The sequence below is a fragment of the Staurois parvus genome, unplaced genomic scaffold (genome assembly GCF_062004578.1).
Source record: "Staurois parvus isolate SC_StPar_1 unplaced genomic scaffold, SC_StPar_1.0 ptg000157l, whole genome shotgun sequence".
NCBI lineage: Eukaryota > Metazoa > Chordata > Amphibia > Anura > Ranidae > Staurois > Staurois parvus.
The window spans coordinates 4,206,628-4,226,064 of NW_028317953.1; the positions used below are offsets into that span (position 1 = coordinate 4,206,628).

Below are 19,437 nucleotides of genomic sequence, written 5' to 3' on the forward strand. Positions count from 1 at the left end.
AATATTCTGTCCCATTACTTTTGGTCCCTTAAGAAGTGGAAGGCACATATGCAAACTGTTGTAATTCCTACATCGTTCACCTGATTTGGATGTAAATACCCTCAAATTAAAGCTGACAGTCTGCAGTTAAAGCACATCTTGTTTGTTTCATTTCAAATCCATTGTGGTGGTGTATAGAGCCAAAAATGTTAGAATTGTGTCGATGTCCCAATATTTATGGACCTGACTGTAATTGATTTGTTCCCTCACTTACACTGATGGCCCTAAACTGAAGCTGTATATGGGCAAAAATAGCCAAGCTGAGCAATCTACTCACAATTTGTGCAATACATGGACAACATACTTGAAAATATCACAGCAGGTGGGCAGCAAATTAGGTAACACCCTGGCAATAATGACAAGACAATATATGGGCATGACCAGAAAACAAGAATGGGCAAGACAATACATGAGCAACAAATCAACATTTGTGGGAATACATGAGCAACAAACAGGCAATCATAACAATACACTGACAATGAACCAGTAATCAGGACCTTACATAAATAAATCAAGTAAAAAGGACAGTTGTGGAGATACATGGACAACAAATAAGTAGTGGTTACAATACACAAGCAATAAATGGGCAATTGTGACAATAAATGGGTAACAAATGCCAATGGCAGAATTACATAGTCAAGAACATTCAGGGACACCGGGATCCCAATCAGCCACCTCTGTCTGTAGGGAGTTTTTATGTTATCAAATGTATGAGTGAGTTTCTTTTATATGATTCAGTTTTCTTTCATATCTCCAAAAATATACTGGAAAGTAACAGTTTTCACTAAAACGTTGCCTAGATTGTGTATGACTTCTCTAAACTATTAAATTGCACACATCTTCCAGAGTAGCAATTCATCTGAATGGTTTAAAGTTTCCTGGTAGGAACTGAGAGATATGTCAGTTATATACACAAATATTTAAATATATTTTGTTAGCTACATAAGTAGGATAAATTGAATCAGTATACACGTACATATTGTTGAATGCATATCTGTCTAAATATATTTGGCAATGGGCATTCTTCATTTTGCACTTCATATTGGTTACAGGATTAAAGTTTGGGATGAATGTCCAAATTCAGTGTAATATAATGTATGTCCATTTAAAAGTTGAAGGAATTTTTACTGTTTGAAAACTTTCCATGAGAAAAGACACTAGAGATTTATAGGAAATATAAATACTGTAATTGTCTCAAGGTTTATTGGATTAATCCCGTGGAGCTATTAAATATCTTGCCAATGTTTTCTATAGTAGTTTTCTATCACAAATGATCTAAATTGCTATTGCATTATAATAAAAAGTAAGAATACATTCTCTGTCAGCTCACCTCCTGCTTCAAACATAAGAACCTTTATTGATTCTTAAGATTTCTCCTGCAGCAACACCAGTCTTTCATCTTCCAGCTGGCGCTATAGTGGCTGAATTGTTTAATCAGATGTTGTGTACTCCAGCTGAAAATTTGCCTCTGGGAAGCAAAGAAAATTTGTATGTCATGTAATACCTGGAAAGCTCAAGTACAACTGCACAAAGGAACATAAATTGCACAAGTGATTAATAATATTACTTTGGCCATTAAAGTACCATATTTTTTTGCATTTTGTATTATTAGAAAAATTCCTAAATGTGCAATAGTTCTTAAACTACAAAGCCATGGACATTTTAGTGACCCTTTTGCAACATGAACACTTTAGTGCAATTACAGTAACAAAAATCACTTGCAGTCTTTGAAAGAGGCTACACTTTATCTGAAGACTGTTTTACTATTATTCTGAAGAAGAATTGATGGTGAAAGGCTATTTTTGGAAATATAAAGATACATTTTAAGTTCACGATGTGTAATTTCAGATCAAGCTGCGATACAAAAAAAGTATATTTTTATTTTGAAAATAATAACAATAATGTTTTAGAAAAGGAAAGCTGTATATTTTATTAGCAACAACTGTTTCCCTAATTTTTTTTCTTGAAATTCCAGAACAATAATCTCATATGCACTAATGCTGTTGTTGGTACTCTGATGTTTTGAAGCATGGCATGTGTAACTTTGGTAGCACACAACTTTGGTGATGTGCAGCAGGGCTTGATGCATAAGAGAAAGATTGGATATATTTGATGGAAGAAGACTCTACTGGTTCACAACTGAAGTAATTTTGATCTCCCCACTGACCAGCGGAATGAGAATGCTCTATGTGTGATATAATATCATAATCATAATAAAACATTCTATTTCCAAAGGGCAGTAAGGTTATACAAAGTTTCTACTCCTTTCCAAATTATCAGCAGTCTGTATACAGGGACCCTTAAAAACTATTTTAAGTTGGGATTTTAGCTTCCTGATTAGGATTCACTTAAGATTTAATTGTAGAAAGAGGAAAAACACATTTGCAAAGACAGGTGCTACTGATTTCACTCTCTGCAGCAATCGCAACAACTGTTTCATTATTTTCAGACGCAGAAGGTTTGCCTGGTGTAGAAGACTTTTAGTAAATGTCATATTGTCCCCTTTTGGAGGCTTCTTGAGCAGCTAAAATAGGCAAGTCCATCTAAAAAAATTCCTGGGGAATACCTAGAAGATGTTGGCAGGATTATTTGTCCTAACCAGGGGCGGACTGACTGTTTGGAAACTCGGGCATTGCCCAAGGGCCTGGGGTCAGTAGGGGGCCCCATGAGATGCCCCTGGTACCTTTTTCATAGACCTTTTTGAGTTTGGGCAAGGACACAGGGGCCCCATGATGCCCTATTGCCCGGGATCCCCATGAGTTGTCAGTCCACCCCTGGTCCTAACTAGTCTGAAAATGCCCTTGGGTTGTTTAAAAATTGTTGGAGCCCATTACTGTGATAACATTTGGGCTGGATAATTCATCCTGCTTTTTTTGCATCCAGGTAAGATGAAAAGTCTGCAAAAGCAATAAATAACTGAACATATCAATGGATGGGTGGATGAGGGTGAGAACAGATGAATTTATATATAATGAAAGATGAAGCAGTTATTAAAGAGGAAATTTATCCTTAAATAGCAAGCTCACTCTTTGAGAAACATGATCTTAGGATGATGTGCGGAGTCATGTGGTCAAAAATACAATGAAACAAGGTATGAACCTGCCATTTATGGGCTAATTCCTTCTTTTATCAGCACATTACTTGCAAAATATATGAATGTTATCCCTTGGAACTTGTTCAGATTCTGATGCTCATGTAGCTTGTCATCTCTTTTCTAGATAATGACTATTCTTGGGGGATTGTTTCTTTTTCAAGGATATGCTGTATATTGAACAAATGTTTATATTTCTATAATCACAATTTTGGTGAATTACCACCTTTTATTTAATTATTGTTAGCAGTTCTTTATGACCATATTGTTAATAAATTCATTTTCGTTATTATAATCCACATGAGAGCTATCTAGTACACTTCAGTAAATGGTATATTTAGTGAAAAAATGTGGACCTTTTCAACTAGAACTCATTTAATTTAGAATGCAAATTCAGTCTAAAAACAGCTGTTAGATATCAAGGTCACTGTCATCAGAATTAATGAATAATACACCATATTAGACCAAGTCAGCTCCAAAAAAAGATGGTTGCTATGGAAATATGATTTCCTATTCATCTTCTATTATCAATTACTCATTGTAGAGCGTTGTGTATGCACCAATGAAATTGTTTAGATTGTGTGGTTTTTATCCACAAGTTTATCAACTTTTGTGTTCTGATTACCCCCTAGTTTTCCATCATCACAGCAGTAAGTGGGACTATACAAAGACAAAATAAACTCTTCAGGGGTTCACTTTCCAATTAAGCTGATCTTTCAAAAGAAGAACTCATTAGCTGCATACTGTCTAATGTATCACATGCAATTACTCATCCTCTCAGTGTTCCTATTGGTACTTTATTACTGTTTTGTGATGTTTGGGAATAGATCAAGGACTTTAGGTAAACACACAAATGAAAGCACATACAGACATTGAGATCACATTAAGTGTTTCAAGCAGAAATGTATGAATATTTTTGGGGCACTATACAATTTTTTATATAAACATGGCAGAATGTCACACTTAGGTAATACAGTATTTTAATATGGAAGAGAACAATTATTCATGAAATTCTTGATAATGAAGAAAACATCAAGAGACAGAAAATAAGGAGCTTGCATTTCTCCTGTGCAGTATACCGTTATAGGCATACTCTTTTTTACCTAATGATAAATTCTCCTAAAATGTTCAATTCACAAATATAATCATCACCAAAGTGTGCAATGTTTAGTTTTTTTCCATGTGAAGTGAACATTTATCAATTGAAAGCTTTATTTTTTCATAAATCATTATTTTATTTTGTGAAGTGCTACTTTATTACAATCCTAGTGTGATTTTTAAGGGGTGACAAACCTGGGTATTAACCCCTATAAATTGATCTTTATTCATAAAGGATGTTGAAATAACACTGACAGTAATATTATAGCATGAGTAGTATTTTGCTACTTAAAGAACAGGATAAATAAAGCATGTTTTTTTTTTGTGAATTGAAATATAACAGATAGGGGGGTTGATTTACTCTAAGCAAAATGTAAAAGCATGTATTTCCATTAGCTTAGGGAATGTGGGGAAACTGTGTACATGCATTGAGAATTCATTTCAAAGTGAATTGTCACCACATTCACTAAGATAAGGGATAAATCCCCTGCAAATTGCAATATCCCCTGCAAAATGACTAGTCCATTTGTCTCTTGTAAACCAACCCTTGGGGTAAATAAGCTGAGGTATCAGGAAAAATATCAGGACAAGAGAAATACAAATTTGTGAATTTGTGTAGTCTTCTAGACAGTTTAATGGATAGCAGCTGAGCAACTGTGAACAAATAGGCGTTGTATCAGCAATTTAACCCACATGTTGCTCCCCAAACTAGTGAGGAAGTAGGTCGGTATATTTAGTAATTTGTGTTGCAATGCAAATGTGTTCTTGATTATACTGTGGATGAATTTCCCATCTGGCAATTGTTTTGAATGCTTTAGCAGGACTATGGGTGTGTAAGAAGGTATTTCCTCTCATAGATAAAGGTTGTTAGTCAATTGTTGGGCCAGGGAAAACCTCTGCTCAAGATTGGCAAGCTCAGGAATGGCATGAATTCAGTTGAATTGAATCTGAATAGCAAATAAGATACATAATTAAACTTCAACTGTTGAAAAGAAAATTATAGTTCAAACCTGTGTGCTGAACACTCTAAATACATCATGTATTTGCCTCACTGTAAAAAAAACTGTGTTAGTAGATCGCATAATGGGCATTCTACTTCCGGGGAATGCCCACGCAATGTCCTTGCACTGTCATTGTCACTGTCAGAGCGGTAAGGGTGTGAAACTCACTTCCACAATCAGTGGTGTTCGCAGGTAGTATTGATAGTTTTAAAAAAAAACCTCTTAGATGGGCATCTTAGTGAACAAAATATACAGGGATATAAGATATGAGTTTTAGACATGAAAGACATATTATAATTAATTACTCATACAAAATTAAAATTGAATGATGGTGAACCTTATAAAAATTTCCTGAAAACCAATGAAAATGTGACAGTCCAAAAAATCTTCAAATCTGCAACTCCAAAACGGTGTTCCACCACCAAGTGTAGACAAAATGGGGACTCACCAGACCAATTTGGCCACAAAGTGGCCACCCAGCTTTTTGAATACAGATCCCAGATGCTTTAGGTGCGGTGTACAATCCTGCAGAATCCTTCTGAGCACACCCAATCAAATGGCATAACACCACCTCTTCTATTCTTAATTATAATCTCAGAAAAAGGCCAGAGATAATAATCATGGGCAGCACATTCTTTATTAAAACCATAGTAAAAAACAGGGAGCACCAACCCAAAAAGCTCAATAGAGGGATCTATAGCTCCACACCACCGCTCTTCCCACGGCGTTCCAAACCCCGGATGTGACATCAGAGGAACCGGAAATAGCATCAGCAGCTCTAGCCTCAATGCATTTTGTGCAGATGAGCATCTTCAGGAGTCCCCATTTTGGCTACACTTGGTGGTGGAACACAGTTTTGGAATTGCAGGATTTTTGAAGATTGTTTGGACTGTTACATTTTCACTGGTTTTTAGGACTTTTTTATGGAATGTGCAGGCAAATACATTTCTGCGGACTAGTATGGGGAGATCTATGAGAAAGGGTCATTAAAAAAAGACATACAACAAAGAAGTGAAAATTGTTGTGGACACTACTGTATGGTGTGTGTGTGTGCGTGCGTGCGTGCATGTGTGTCTGTGTGTGTGTGGTGGGTACAATAATAAAGGTATTGCTGCAGATTTGTATTTAGACAGTATTATAGTAAACAATGCAAGGATTCCCAGGCATGCAATCAGCTACCACCATATTCTCCTTTTGCTGTGTTGGTAAGCAAACTTAATGTGCAGTTTATGTGTTCCACTGTTTTTTTGTTGTTTTTTTTTTCATAAGCTAACATCGCCACTCCTCCCTCTACACCTTTTACTTACCTATCCCCTATCCACTAAGGTCTTTATTTTATTACCTACTCATCATTGCACATCTGCTCTTTAAATGCATTGCCATCAGAGCTGGCTCCTCCCATATATAAGTGCCAAAATCTCTGTTCAATCCTATGTAGAATTAGTAGTCTATCAATCCTGACCTAGGCATTATTAAAATACACATATTATACAGTTTGTATTTTAGGAAAAGTATAACTTCTCTACTTGTATTTTTAAACACATATGGAAAACAGTGAATTTTATTCTGTAACAGAAATAAAATATTTACAGCCAATAAACTAAAAAAAAAATTCTAAATCAGTGACAAATCTAAACTAAGCTAGACGTCTTTAGAAAGATCAAATGTGAAGAGCTAAATCAAATGAAATAACAACAGGCAGACTCCAGTCTGACAGCAAGAGTAATCAGTATGTTACATTATATGTCTTAATAAAATATACCTCATTGTTGCATCCTTTGAAAGATAGCACAAGGTCTTGGGTATGTAATTAGAATTTTACCACTGTCTAATGTGCACTTCAACTTGTTCATTCTGGGTCAGGCAATAACGCTAATTATTACCCTTCAATTTTTCCTCCCGTCAGTTCTCAAATAGGAAAATACAATAGGATTTATGGTTAAATTAGCAGAGCGTGGAAGACAGAAATCAATTATTGGAGACATACTTATTATGCACCTGCATTAAAGTGCAAATCACAGTGGCCCATTTTGGCACAAAAAAAAAAAAGGAATACTTCACTGGCAGGATAAATATAAAAAGAAGGCTAAAGAGTGAAGGGGCAATACTGAAGTCATAAAAAAGTTGCGTTTTTAACACTTATTTATTATCTAAAAAAAACCCTGATTGTACTTTTACTTGTAGTTAATGACATTTTGGAAATATGTGTAAAAAACAAAATTTTTAAGAAAAATACACATTTTTAAGAAAAAAAAAAAGACTTACAAAATTCATACTAGATATACAGTTGTGTTCAAAATAATAGCAGTGTGTTGAAAAAAGTGAATAAAGCTCAAAATCCTTCTGTAGGGGGGCGTGTCCAAGATGGCGACGGGACAAGTCGCATGAGCTGGAGCTCCGACGGGGTGCAAGACAATCCGCTGCCATCCGAGTGGCAGCGGACCTGAAAGTCTGGTCGGAGGCACTGCGGCAAGTGAGGGCACCAAGCGGAGGTGGGATGGGTGATTATTGCCCCCCCTCAATGGCGGTGATTCACCGCGGCTAGTGCGGCCTACTGAAGCCGCGGCGGCGGCAGACATCACGTCCCAGCGGTAGCAGGTGAGTGCGAGCTGGGGTGGGAGAGGACGCATGTGGATCAGGGCCCCCTTCCCGGAACAGCTATCAACCCCCCGGCCTGTTGGACCCCCCCGTGCTGACCCAGGGATACGGCCTGCAATAAAGGCTGAGAGGCACACCCAACACTACAGGCCTCACTAGGCCCCAGCAGGCCACCATTAGGCCCACAAACCCACTAACCTCTGCATCCCTGCAGCTGGGGAGCATAGAAGGGGCCCACTGCATCCCCCCTGGGGACACCTAAGGTTCTACCGAATCAGACATCAGCTTCTCTACCTGCTGACCTACTCTTGTAATCTGAGACCTCCACTGGGGCCCTTAATCTATCTGTTTGATCTGAGAGATCCTTGCGCACGTTTATATATACTGAGGGGCCAGGAGTAGGCTCAGAGAATATGATGGCCTAGTTACAAAAGCCCTGACACAAGGTGGTGGATTAATTAATACTATCAAGAAGAGACACCGCTGCTATGGGGAAAGCGGATAGGAAGCTCTCTACCCCACGTTCCACATCCCCCGCCGGCCAAACGATCCTACAAAGCGCAGCATTCCAGAGTTATTCCAGTACCAGACGCCAGAACACATAAAGGCTTCCGATCCTGCTTCTCCCACAGAGTCGCCACGCAAAACGCTTCCCGCGCAAAGCAGGACACCAGCCACTTCATCCACGGCCTGTCATCTTGATACACCACCTCTCACTATAGAGGACTTGAAAGCGGTTGCATCAGATATTAAAGAAACACTCTCTGCTGCAATAGCAGATTTACACTTCGACATGCAGGCAGTAGCCCAAAGGCTTGAAGCGGTGGAAGATAAAGTTATCACACACGACCTTGCCATTCATGATATGCGCATGCTGGTGGAAACACATACTATGCAACTAAGAGAGTGTGATCGCCACATTGACGACCTGGATAACAGGGGTCGACATCATAATTTGAGGGTACGAGGCGTTCCTGAAGCAATCGAACCCGGTCAACTCACTCAAACGCTCTTAACCATTTTCAATGATCTATTAGAAAGACCGCAAGAGTCTCCTACTGAGTTTGAACGCCTCCACAGGGCACTGCGTCCGAAAGGTAGAGAGTCTGACCCCCCTAGAGACATAATTTGTTGCTTAGTTGATTTGCGTCTTAAGGAGGAAATATTGCATAGAGCGCGGGAGCGCAATCACGTGCTATATAATGGTGCAAATATTAAATTTTTTCAAGATCTATCCCACCTTACCCTGCAATGCAGAAAAGATTTACATCCTTTACTGGATCTCCTACGTTCAAGGGGTATTGCCTACTGCTGGAGATTCCCATTTGGCCTCTCAGCAACACACATGGGGAGATCGGCGCTCCTGAGTTTCCCGGAGGATGTAACACCATTCTGCGAGGCCCTTGACATTCCAAAAGTGGATATACCTGCTTGGTCTGGAGACTCCCAACTCCCACCCCAGGAAGCAGAGGAAGAACCAATGGAGGCCCACTCAGCTGGTTTTCAAGGAGGAACAAGGCGTCGCAGACTCGTCCACCACACCTCGTCCTCTCCTGCAAACCAAAGGCTCAACATTAGGGACAATCCTCCAGCCTCTCCTGCTCACCGTAAGGCACGTCATGAATGACACTTTTCCTTTCGCCCTTCACACCATACTCGTGCAGTATAGTTTAGTCATTTAATGGCTTTTTCCGCAATGGGGCTATGATTTCAAATGCTTTTCTTCCAAACCCTGCCTCCTTTTTATATGTGATGAGAATTCCAACCACCTGGAGACATAACGCTAAGGTATATGTATTACATCGGACTGTCCTCTCTTGCATGTACAATATCTGCTTATTATATGTGTACACTGATTTTGACCGTGGACACCGAAACCATAGTGGCGCTTGCTGACCGACTTTGAAGTTTGTAGGATCGATCAATGATGTCCTATCACACCATGCTGGTGACCTCGGCTGAGGCAGAAACATGTTACGGTTTTGAGATCCAGTGACGTAGACTGTTTATCGCCCCGGGCATGTGTCTGAGTCACTGAATCTTAACATATTTTGCAATTAGTCTCCCTAGTTTGGGCAATTCTTGCGATTGTGATCTCATGTTTATCTTCATTTGGTATAATGCAGCCTTCTTGAGTTGCCCGTCAGATACGTTTTATGATCCATGAGCTATTCTGGAATGAGCCATATATTTGTAAGTTCTTATGTAACATTATAGTTCGGTGATATTGCTGATACAGACCTATGCCTTGCCTAAGCACATTCCTCGCCCATTATGTTTATCGTCAACAGTATTAATTACCTATGTAGGCTTATAATGTCTCCCCATACGCATACATACGCATTCAGATTCATGCAGTCCCAAGCGTGAAATTGCGGTTAAAGCACTACTGCCATTTCCCCTTTCTCCCAGTATCTAAACAATACTAACCCCCCCCCCCCCCTTATAGCTTAACTGCCTCCACATCGTTCCCAATTGTGGGCATAATTTCCCTAGCAATCTAGGTTCCACCTCACTCCCCACCAATAACCCTTTATCTGCCTTTAGACATGATGTGGCACCTTGTATACTAAATAAGATTTCACTGAAATGGTAGGCACAATATCAGTGTGCTTTGAAGTTGTGTTAGTTTTTAACTATGTATTTTTGGATTATGTTGGACTACGCTCTAGACCAGCCACAACCACAAGCTACTTTTTCAGTGGGGGGGGGGTTTCTCATCCGTGAGTAGCCGGAGTTTAACTACATATCAGGTTGTGGACGGTAGTACAGCGTACGACGTACTGGTTGAGATCAAGATGTCTCCTATTTCAGGAATATAAAACCTCGGTTTAGCTTGAGGGTAGGCTCTCGGCTTACGTTTCAGATTGTTACAATGTTATGTACAACTAATGATTTCTCAGTCTACAATGACATTTTATAAGAAACCGTCTCATGCTGTCTTCTTTGGCCGTACTATATGACGTAGGACCAAACACAGATTGGAAAAATCACTACTAGTATCTAATGCGTATCTTGGAATATTCTAGTATTATAACTGTACAATTACACCACATCTTGTGTCATAGTAGCACCTTATGGTCTCCCCAAGACAGTATTACACATGACTAAACACATTAGCAAGGACCCTCAGACCATATTCCCTCTATACCCACGAGAGACCATCTTGATTCATACGCACAAACTTTCACGGTCTTTTAACTAACACACCTTTATATGTCTTAGTTTACACCTTGTCCCCCATGCTTCCACGCAAACCTCTCTCCTTAACAACTAGCTGAAATCCACCTATCTCCTTGTGTTATGGCTGTCTTTTATTAGACGTTACCTTATACATAATTTTCATCTACCCGATACAGGGTGGGCCTTTGATGTCTTTGGTAGGTCTGCCCTGAGGTACCTCACGGAGGCCGCCTCTGGTTCAGACACATTTCCGACCCTTCTATACACCCATACACAATATGCTAAGTAGATTTTCCACACATAAGACTACTTTTTTTAGGACGGCGTAGCTGGACTACTCTGTCCCAGGAGTTTATTTCACTAGAGAAGTATTGGAATCACACAGCATCACATCTTTTGGTTTTTGAGTGTGAATATCTAATGCTTCGCACCTCTACTGTTCTCTGATTCTCTGCACCTCTTTTCTTTCTGTCTTTCATTCTATCTCTCTCCTCTATCTCGGCCCTTCTCCCAACCTCCTCACCTCTCCCAAGGAAAGGGGTTTTTTTTTTTGTTTTTTTTCTCTCTCTTCTCCTCTTAAAACAAAATGTCCAGTACACGCACACCAGTACTAACTCACCATACACTCACTGTAGCATCTCTCAATGCGAGAGGCTTAAATATACCGGAGAAACGTTCTCAACTCTTAACATACATGAAAAGTTTACGAGCAGACGTGCTTTTCATGCAAGAAACACATTTTCATGCTGATTATACCCCCAAGTTTGCTAATGTCCACTATCCCACAGCGTACTATTCAATTAATACAGAGGTAAAAGCAAAAGGAGTATCCATTTTGATCTCCAAAACACTCCCACTCGTAATTACCGAATCTCTTGAGGATCCAGAAGGCAGATTCCTCTTCCTTAAAGGCAGCTTACACAACAAACCGCTAACTCTAGTAAACATTTATAGCCCTAATACAGTGCAAGTGAGTTTTTTTCCACAAAATCTCCAAAATTCTAGCAGCATTTCAATCGGGTATCTTGTTTCTTGGAGGTGATTTTAATGTGGCACTGAATCCTTTAGTAGATACGTCGACAGGCTTCTCATCGAAACCCTACCGAGCTCTTAAACAGATTAAGATCGAATTGAACGACCTTCTTCTCCATGATACATGGCGTACACTACATCCCTCTGACAAAGACTACACTTTTTTCTCAGCGCCGCACAAACGTCACTCCAGAATTGACTACCTATTTCTGTTGCAAAAAGACTTACATACATTGAAGTCAGCCTCCATTGAACCAATGATTCTATCTGACCACCATCCCATTACGATGACTTTGCAGCTTCACGATGCACCTCCTACTTCTAAAACATGGAGATTATATCCCTTTCTTCTTACGGACTTACTCGTTATCATTCAAATGCGCAAATCTTTGACCAATTATTTTAGGGAAAACTCGTCCTCGGAAACGACTCCCCTTACTCAATGGGAAGCACACAAATGTGTGATTTGTGGACTCTTGCTTTCCATAGCTGCCTCTCGGAAACGTAAGGCTCAGGCGTCCTTTACCTCCATACTTCAAAAAAAGTACGTACACTGGAATGCTTAAATAAATGTTCTAAGGCTGTCGATTCTGCGCACGAACTCGACCTAGCCCGCAAACAACTTTGAGATATAGTGGAAAAGAAAACAAAAGCGTAATTACATTTTAACTCAGAAACTCTTTTACCAACATGAAAATAAGAGTGGCAGGTTCTTAGCCCGGGCCTTGCAATCCAAAAAAGCATCTCGTACCATCTCTCACCTTCACTCTAAACAAGGTCACTCACTTACCACCTCCACGGATATAGCAGCTGAATTCGAAAACTACTATACCTCCCTGTATAATCTGCCTTTACCACCAAAACCAACAGGGGACGCAGGCCAAGTAAGGCCATTATCCAGTCTTTTCTTGCTCAATTCCTCCCTAAACCCATCTCCCAGTCACAAGCAAAAGACTTGGAAGGTGCTTTGACACTGGAAGAATTGCAACAAGCCATTGCACAATTAAAACCAGGCAAAAGCCCGGGACATGATGGATTTACGATCACATATTATAAATCTTTCATCGACGTCCTAGCACACCCATTCTTAAAAGTTTTCAACTTATTAGATACCCCAGGACAGTCCATGCGCCATCTATCAGAAGCCCATATCACACTAATACCTAAAGAAAATAAAGACCGGACTTTACCAGCAAACTATCGCCCGATATCCTTACGGAATGTTGATCTCAAGATTTTTGCCAAGATATTAGCCAATCGCTTACTGCATATCATAGACTCTACTATCTCCACTGACCAGGTGGGGTTTGTACCCGGTAGAGTGGCTAGAGACAATACGATAAGGGCAATCAACATACACCATTGGTTAACACAGAAGAAACAATCTGGCTTTTTTCTCTCTTTAGACGCTGAAAAGGCCTTTGACAGATTGCCATGGGACTACATGGAAGCAGTACTGGTTGGCCTTGGGCTCCCTCCCTGTCTTTTGAACTTTATTATGTCTCTATATACTGCACCAATGGCTAAAGTGAGAGTCAATGGTCTCCTTTCAGAAGCCTTTTCCATAAGAAATGGGACCAGACAGGGCTGCCCACTATCCCCCCTCCTATTTATTCTCACGTTGGAACCCTTTTTGAATTGTATTAAAGAATGAAAATATTAAAGGGATTTCTATCAATGGCAATACTCATAAAATAGCAGCCTTTGTTGATGACATCTTACTCTTCTTGACACATCCACATACTACACTACCTAATCTATTGCAAGACTTCAATCTGTTTCAGTATCTGGCCAATTTTAAAATAAACTTTAACAAATCCCAAGCACTTAATGTTTCCCTAACTCAGGACACGATAAGACAAGCAAAATCTAATTTTCCCTTCACGTGGCAATCAGAAGCAATCACATACTTAGGAGTTCAATTGCCAACCCATCTCACAGAGCTTTACACCAAAAACTTTCTACCCCTTTTGCGCACCATCACTAAAGATCTGCAGCAATGGGATAAACCATTTTTCTCTTGGTTTGGCAGAGCGGCTATCCTCAAGATGAATGTGCTTCCAAGACTTTTATACCTACTACAAGCAATTCCAATTAAATTGCCCAACTCCCTCTTTAAGTCTTACAAAACATTATGTACCTCATTTCTATGGTGCAATAAACGCCCTAGAATTGGTTTTGACTAACTAACCATGCCTAAAACGGGTGGAGGTATAGGGCTACCTGACATCTCCCGATATTACCAAGCTTGTCAAATGGCAAGAATAGTTGATTGGTCCACGAACCAAGCTCGTAAGGCCTGAGTTGAAGTGGAAGCTGCTTTTTCGGAGACCCCACTCACCACTTCTCCCTGGCTACAAAAATCTCACATTTCATGTGAGCTCAAGGAACACCTTCTTATAGGCCCTACTTTGTCCTGTTACCACCAGATCGGCAAGAATACAGCATTCTCATCCACCCGGGTTCACTCACTCCTGTCAGAATGAATCCAGACTTCCCCCTGGGTATATCGCATGCCTTTCTGGTGGGATCTGGCCCCACAGATGGCTTGAGTCTGCACCAATTCTTTAAAGACGGAGTGCTCTTATCCAGAGACCATCTGCTGAATAAATGGCCTACCCGGATCTTAACGCAATGGATGTATAGACAACTCCACCATTTCATCCACAGCTCCCCACATCTAAAAGCTTACACTAGAAATTTGACTCCCTTTGAGAAACTTTGCGCAACGGACTCTCCCCAGAGACATGTTATTTCCCGGCTTTATTATAGTCTAGAAAACACCAATGACCTCTCAATGAGGAAAGCTTGTAAGGCCTGGAGCGTGGACCTACAACTCCAACTATCGCTGGAAGACTGGGACCACATATATGAACACCTACACAAAGGGTCTATATGTGTCTCCATGCAAGAAAATAAACTTTAAAGTGTACTCTAGATGGTATAGAGTTCCATCATTGCTTCACCGCTTCAACCCCAACGTATCAGATTTGTGTTGGAGATGCCATCAAACAACGGGTACATTCCTACACATTTGGTGGGACTGTCCATTGTTGCAACCCTTCTGGGGGAAAGTCCAATACACAATTGCACAAGTTACTACGTATGACCTAGACCTTTCCCCGCGCAATTCCTACTCCATCATACCGTACTTCCATTTCAGACTTACCGCAAATCACTTGCCATGCATATGGTAAATGCTGCTAAGCAATGTATCCCAGTCCACTGGCGCTCAACACACCTTCCCACTATACGAGAATGGTTTTCTAGGATCGACAAAACTGAGGAAATGGAGGAACTAATTTCTGTAGCTAAGGAACATCCCGAGAGATTCAGAAAAACATGGGCATGCTGGAGTCATTTCAAATCCACACCTACCTATCATCTAACAGTACACGATCAACAGAAACCCTCTGGCTGAATGTCTATTTACAATGCTGTAGGGGGAAATACCCTGACAACTGAAGACACCTCTCTCACACATAAGGATGGTCTGTGGATCTACACCTCAATATGCCTTTTGGGGTTCATAATCCACGGGTTACCCCACTGAACGATCCTGTATGTATATTTTAAGCTCTAATAATACCTGTCTGGCTTGGCTAATACATGAGGAGGTAATCCCTTCTTTACCCCCCCTTTTTTTCCTTCCCCCCCAACCTCTCTCTGTCTTTCTTTCTAACCTCCTTTTTTCATACCTGTTATTTACTTGTATCACTTAGTCTCTACCAGCCAAATAGAGCATTTACCTGTACACAGTTATGACTAACTTCAACCATAGCATATACTCTAGTTATGAATATGTAAACAATGAACGTCACAATATCCAATGCTTTCCCCACCCCTATCATCACAGTACCTCACCATTAAAAAGTTGACGAGAGTCAAGACGTGATAACACTCACCAACACTACTTCACCCATTTGCCTCTTGGTATCCACCATTTTGCATTGATGTAATGTTTTACACCACTTCGTCTTGTACGACTGTTTACAATTTGCCCCGTCTGCGAAATGGGAAGCAACATGTTATGTCGCTGTTTTGACTGTGATCTATGGCTGTACATGCTCTAAATGCTTTTTTTTGTCTTCTATTATAACAACAAAGTATTTTTTGAAAAAAAAAAAATCCTTCTAATATCTTTTATTTCCATACACACAAATGCATTGGGAACACTACACATTCTTATCCAAATCAAAACATGAAGAAAAATATATCAAATTTGTGTTGTTCCTCTAAAAAAATTGAAGAAAAGTGAATATTAGACTGTTCAAAAAAATAGCAGTGTTTGTATTCTTCTTTACAAACTCAGACATTCACTATATAAACTGAAAAATGTTTGAAGATTTTGCTTTCCTTTGAATCACTTAATATTTAGTTGTATAACCACTGTTTCTGAGAGCTGCTATACATCTGTGTTGCATGGAGTCAACCAACTTCTGGTACTTGTGAACAGGTATTCCAGCCCAGGATGATTGGACTACATTCCACAGTTCTTCTCTATTTCTTGGTTTTGCCTCAGAAACTGCATTTTTGATGTCACCCCACAAAGTTTTCTATTGGATTAAGATCTGGGGATTGGGCTGGCCACTCCATAACGTCAATCTTGTTGGTCTGGAACCAAGATGTTGCACATTTACTGGTGTGTTTGGGGTCGTTGTCTTGTTGGAACACCCATTTCAAGGGCATTTCCTCTTCAGCATAAGGCAGCATGACCTCTTCAAGTATTCTGATGTATTCAAGCTGATCCATGATCCCTGGTATGCGATAAATAGGCCCAACACCGTAGTATGAGAAACATCCTCATATCATGATGCTTGCGCAACCATACTTTACTGTCTTCACAGTGTACTGTGGCTTAAATTCAGTGTTTGGGGGTCGTCCTACAAATGGTCTCCGGCCACTAGACCCAAAAAGAACAATCTTACTTTCATCAGTCCACAAAATGGTGCGCCGTTTCTCTTTAGGCCAGTCAATGTGCTCTTTGGCAAATTGTAACCTCTTCAGCATGTCTTTTTTTCAACAGTGGGACTTTGCGGGGGCTTCTTGCAGATAGCTTGGCTTCATATAGGCGTCTTCTAATTGTAACAGTACTCACAGGTAACTTTACACCTTCTTTGATCTTCCTGGAGCTGATTGTTGGCTGAGTCCTTGCCATTTTGGCTATTCTTCTATCCATTCGAATGGTAGTTCTTCGCTTTCTTCCACGTCTTTCATGTTTTGGTTGCCATTTTAAAGCATTTGCAATCATTTTAGCTGAGCAGCCTATCATTTTCTGCACTTCTTTATATGTTTTCCCCTCTCCAGCCATCTTTTTAATCAAGGTACCCTGTTCTTCTGAACAATGTCTGGAACGACCCATTTTCCTCAGAATTTCAGAGAGAAATGCACTGTAACCAGCATGTACAACATTTGCTGCCTTCCTTCCTTAAATAAGGGCAATAATTGCCACCTGTTTTTCAAAGAATGAATGACCTCACTAATAGAATTCCACACTGCTATTATTTTGAACATGCCCCTTTCAATTAGTGATTCAATTGCACAGAATCAGCAGCATGCATGTCATGACTGTTGGGTCTGTTGGATTTCTATTACTCTACTACACCTGCTAGTAAATTATTTGCCATGTAGAAATATCATTTCTACCAAAAACAGTGATTTATCAGGTTAGTGATGTCTGACTGCTATTATTTTGAACACAACTGTAAATGTTAAAACTGTATTGAGTTGATAAAAAATAAATACTTGTACTTTTTAAATTGTGCCTTTTTGCGAAGCAGTGAAAATCGCAGGTACACAAAATTGTAAATAGGATACTTATGCTAAAAACTGGAGGTTGGCTTCATGCCTATGAGAGAAGAGACAAGAAGGCGCTTCTAAGTGCAATACGTCCAAATAGGCTTTAATAAGTACAGTTAAAAACAGTTACAGGATAGAAGAAATAACAGGCTCATAAATGGTTTGTCAATGTGTGGGACTCTTTCCACTGTATAGAAGCCTGCTGTGCCAGCCAGCCAGCAGCTGTAGGGGGAGCTCAGGATGAGGTGTCAAGATGGCCACCACTCTTCCAGAAACATTGGAGCGAACGCTGGAACGCACTCTATCCAGATGGAACGCAAACTGGATGTGAGCGTGGGGCGGTGATGCATTTCGGAGCATGTGCAGCGCTCCTGCTTCAAGACCGATCCCAGGGTAAAGGACGAGCCTAATAAAATAGGAGAAAGGGGTGGGGACAGGCGGCCTTAGAGATTGATATATGCATGCTCCTGGGAAACAAAACAATGTGGACGAACAGCATTGAGATAAAAATGAAGGTGACTAGAATCAGGGGAATTATTCTATATGAGATAACAAAAGGTGGTAAATATAAGCACAAGATGCCACTATACAGTGGCAGAGTTCCCAATGAATAATAAATGTCAGAAAATCATGGTGCTCATGTGCCCTGCACAAATGGAAATCATATAGGCGCCACTGGTACAAATATATAAATTAAAATAAGACAACATTGGTGGATTAAGTGATTATCCATGCTGATAATATTATATAAAACATAATGGAAATAAAAGTGTATAAGATATAGGAAATGAATGCATACATAAATAATAAAAGCTGTAATATACTAAAGACATGACATCATCTTAAAAAGAGAGAAAAATTAAATACCAAGTGTGTATTAAAAAAGGGGAGGTGAATAGACAGATGTTACTGCAAACGTAGATGGTAATGATAAATGGGCTGATCTTAGTCTATATGGTGAGTACTACTAATGGATGGTGGCTATACAGTAGAACCAACAGCCAAGTCCACCAGCCCCCCATAAAGAAGGCAGATGGAGTATGAAGCAGATCTGGAAAAACCAAATGATACATGAGCATGGCTGTGATATATAGAAAAGGTAGCGACATGTCTGGGGACACTATGTTTATCTATGCCTTCCTCAATGAGACAGTGATGCTCCCCAAAACGTTTTGCAGAGTACGAATGGTTCTCCCTACATAGTGTAGACCACATGGACCTTCCAAACAATATACTACGCATTCAAAAGAGCATATATGGAATTCTAGGATCTTGTATGGTTTCCCTTTTGTACTAAAGTCTTTTTGACCATGTTGGACAAACTGGCATGTCAGGCAAAGTGGTTTGTGACATCGATACATGCCAGAGATAGAAAAGAGCCGAAGGGGGACAGTGTCTGGTTTTATGGATTTTAATTTACTAGGTGCTACTTTGCTTTTGATGTTTCAAGCCTTTCTGTAGGAGAACCTGGATTTAGTGGGTATGTTATTTAGTACATATGGGTCTTGTAGCAGTATGGACCAGTGCTTGTGCACCACTTGTTCCATGTCTGTGTGATGACTATGGAATTGAGTGGTAAATCTGATGGTGGGATTT

At 40.0% G+C, this 19,437-nt stretch overlaps 1 long non-coding RNA gene across 1 annotated transcript in view; it reads right to left on the reverse strand.

Moving 5' to 3' along the window:
* Nucleotides 1-19,437, reverse strand: part of LOC149463187 (uncharacterized) — a 105,189-nt gene that overhangs the window by 69,764 nt on the left and 15,988 nt on the right. The window contains exon 2 of the long non-coding RNA XR_016312509.1: nt 1,370-1,507. This is a non-coding gene — a long non-coding RNA (uncharacterized LOC149463187). The remainder of the gene's footprint in view (nt 1-1,369; nt 1,508-19,437) is intronic.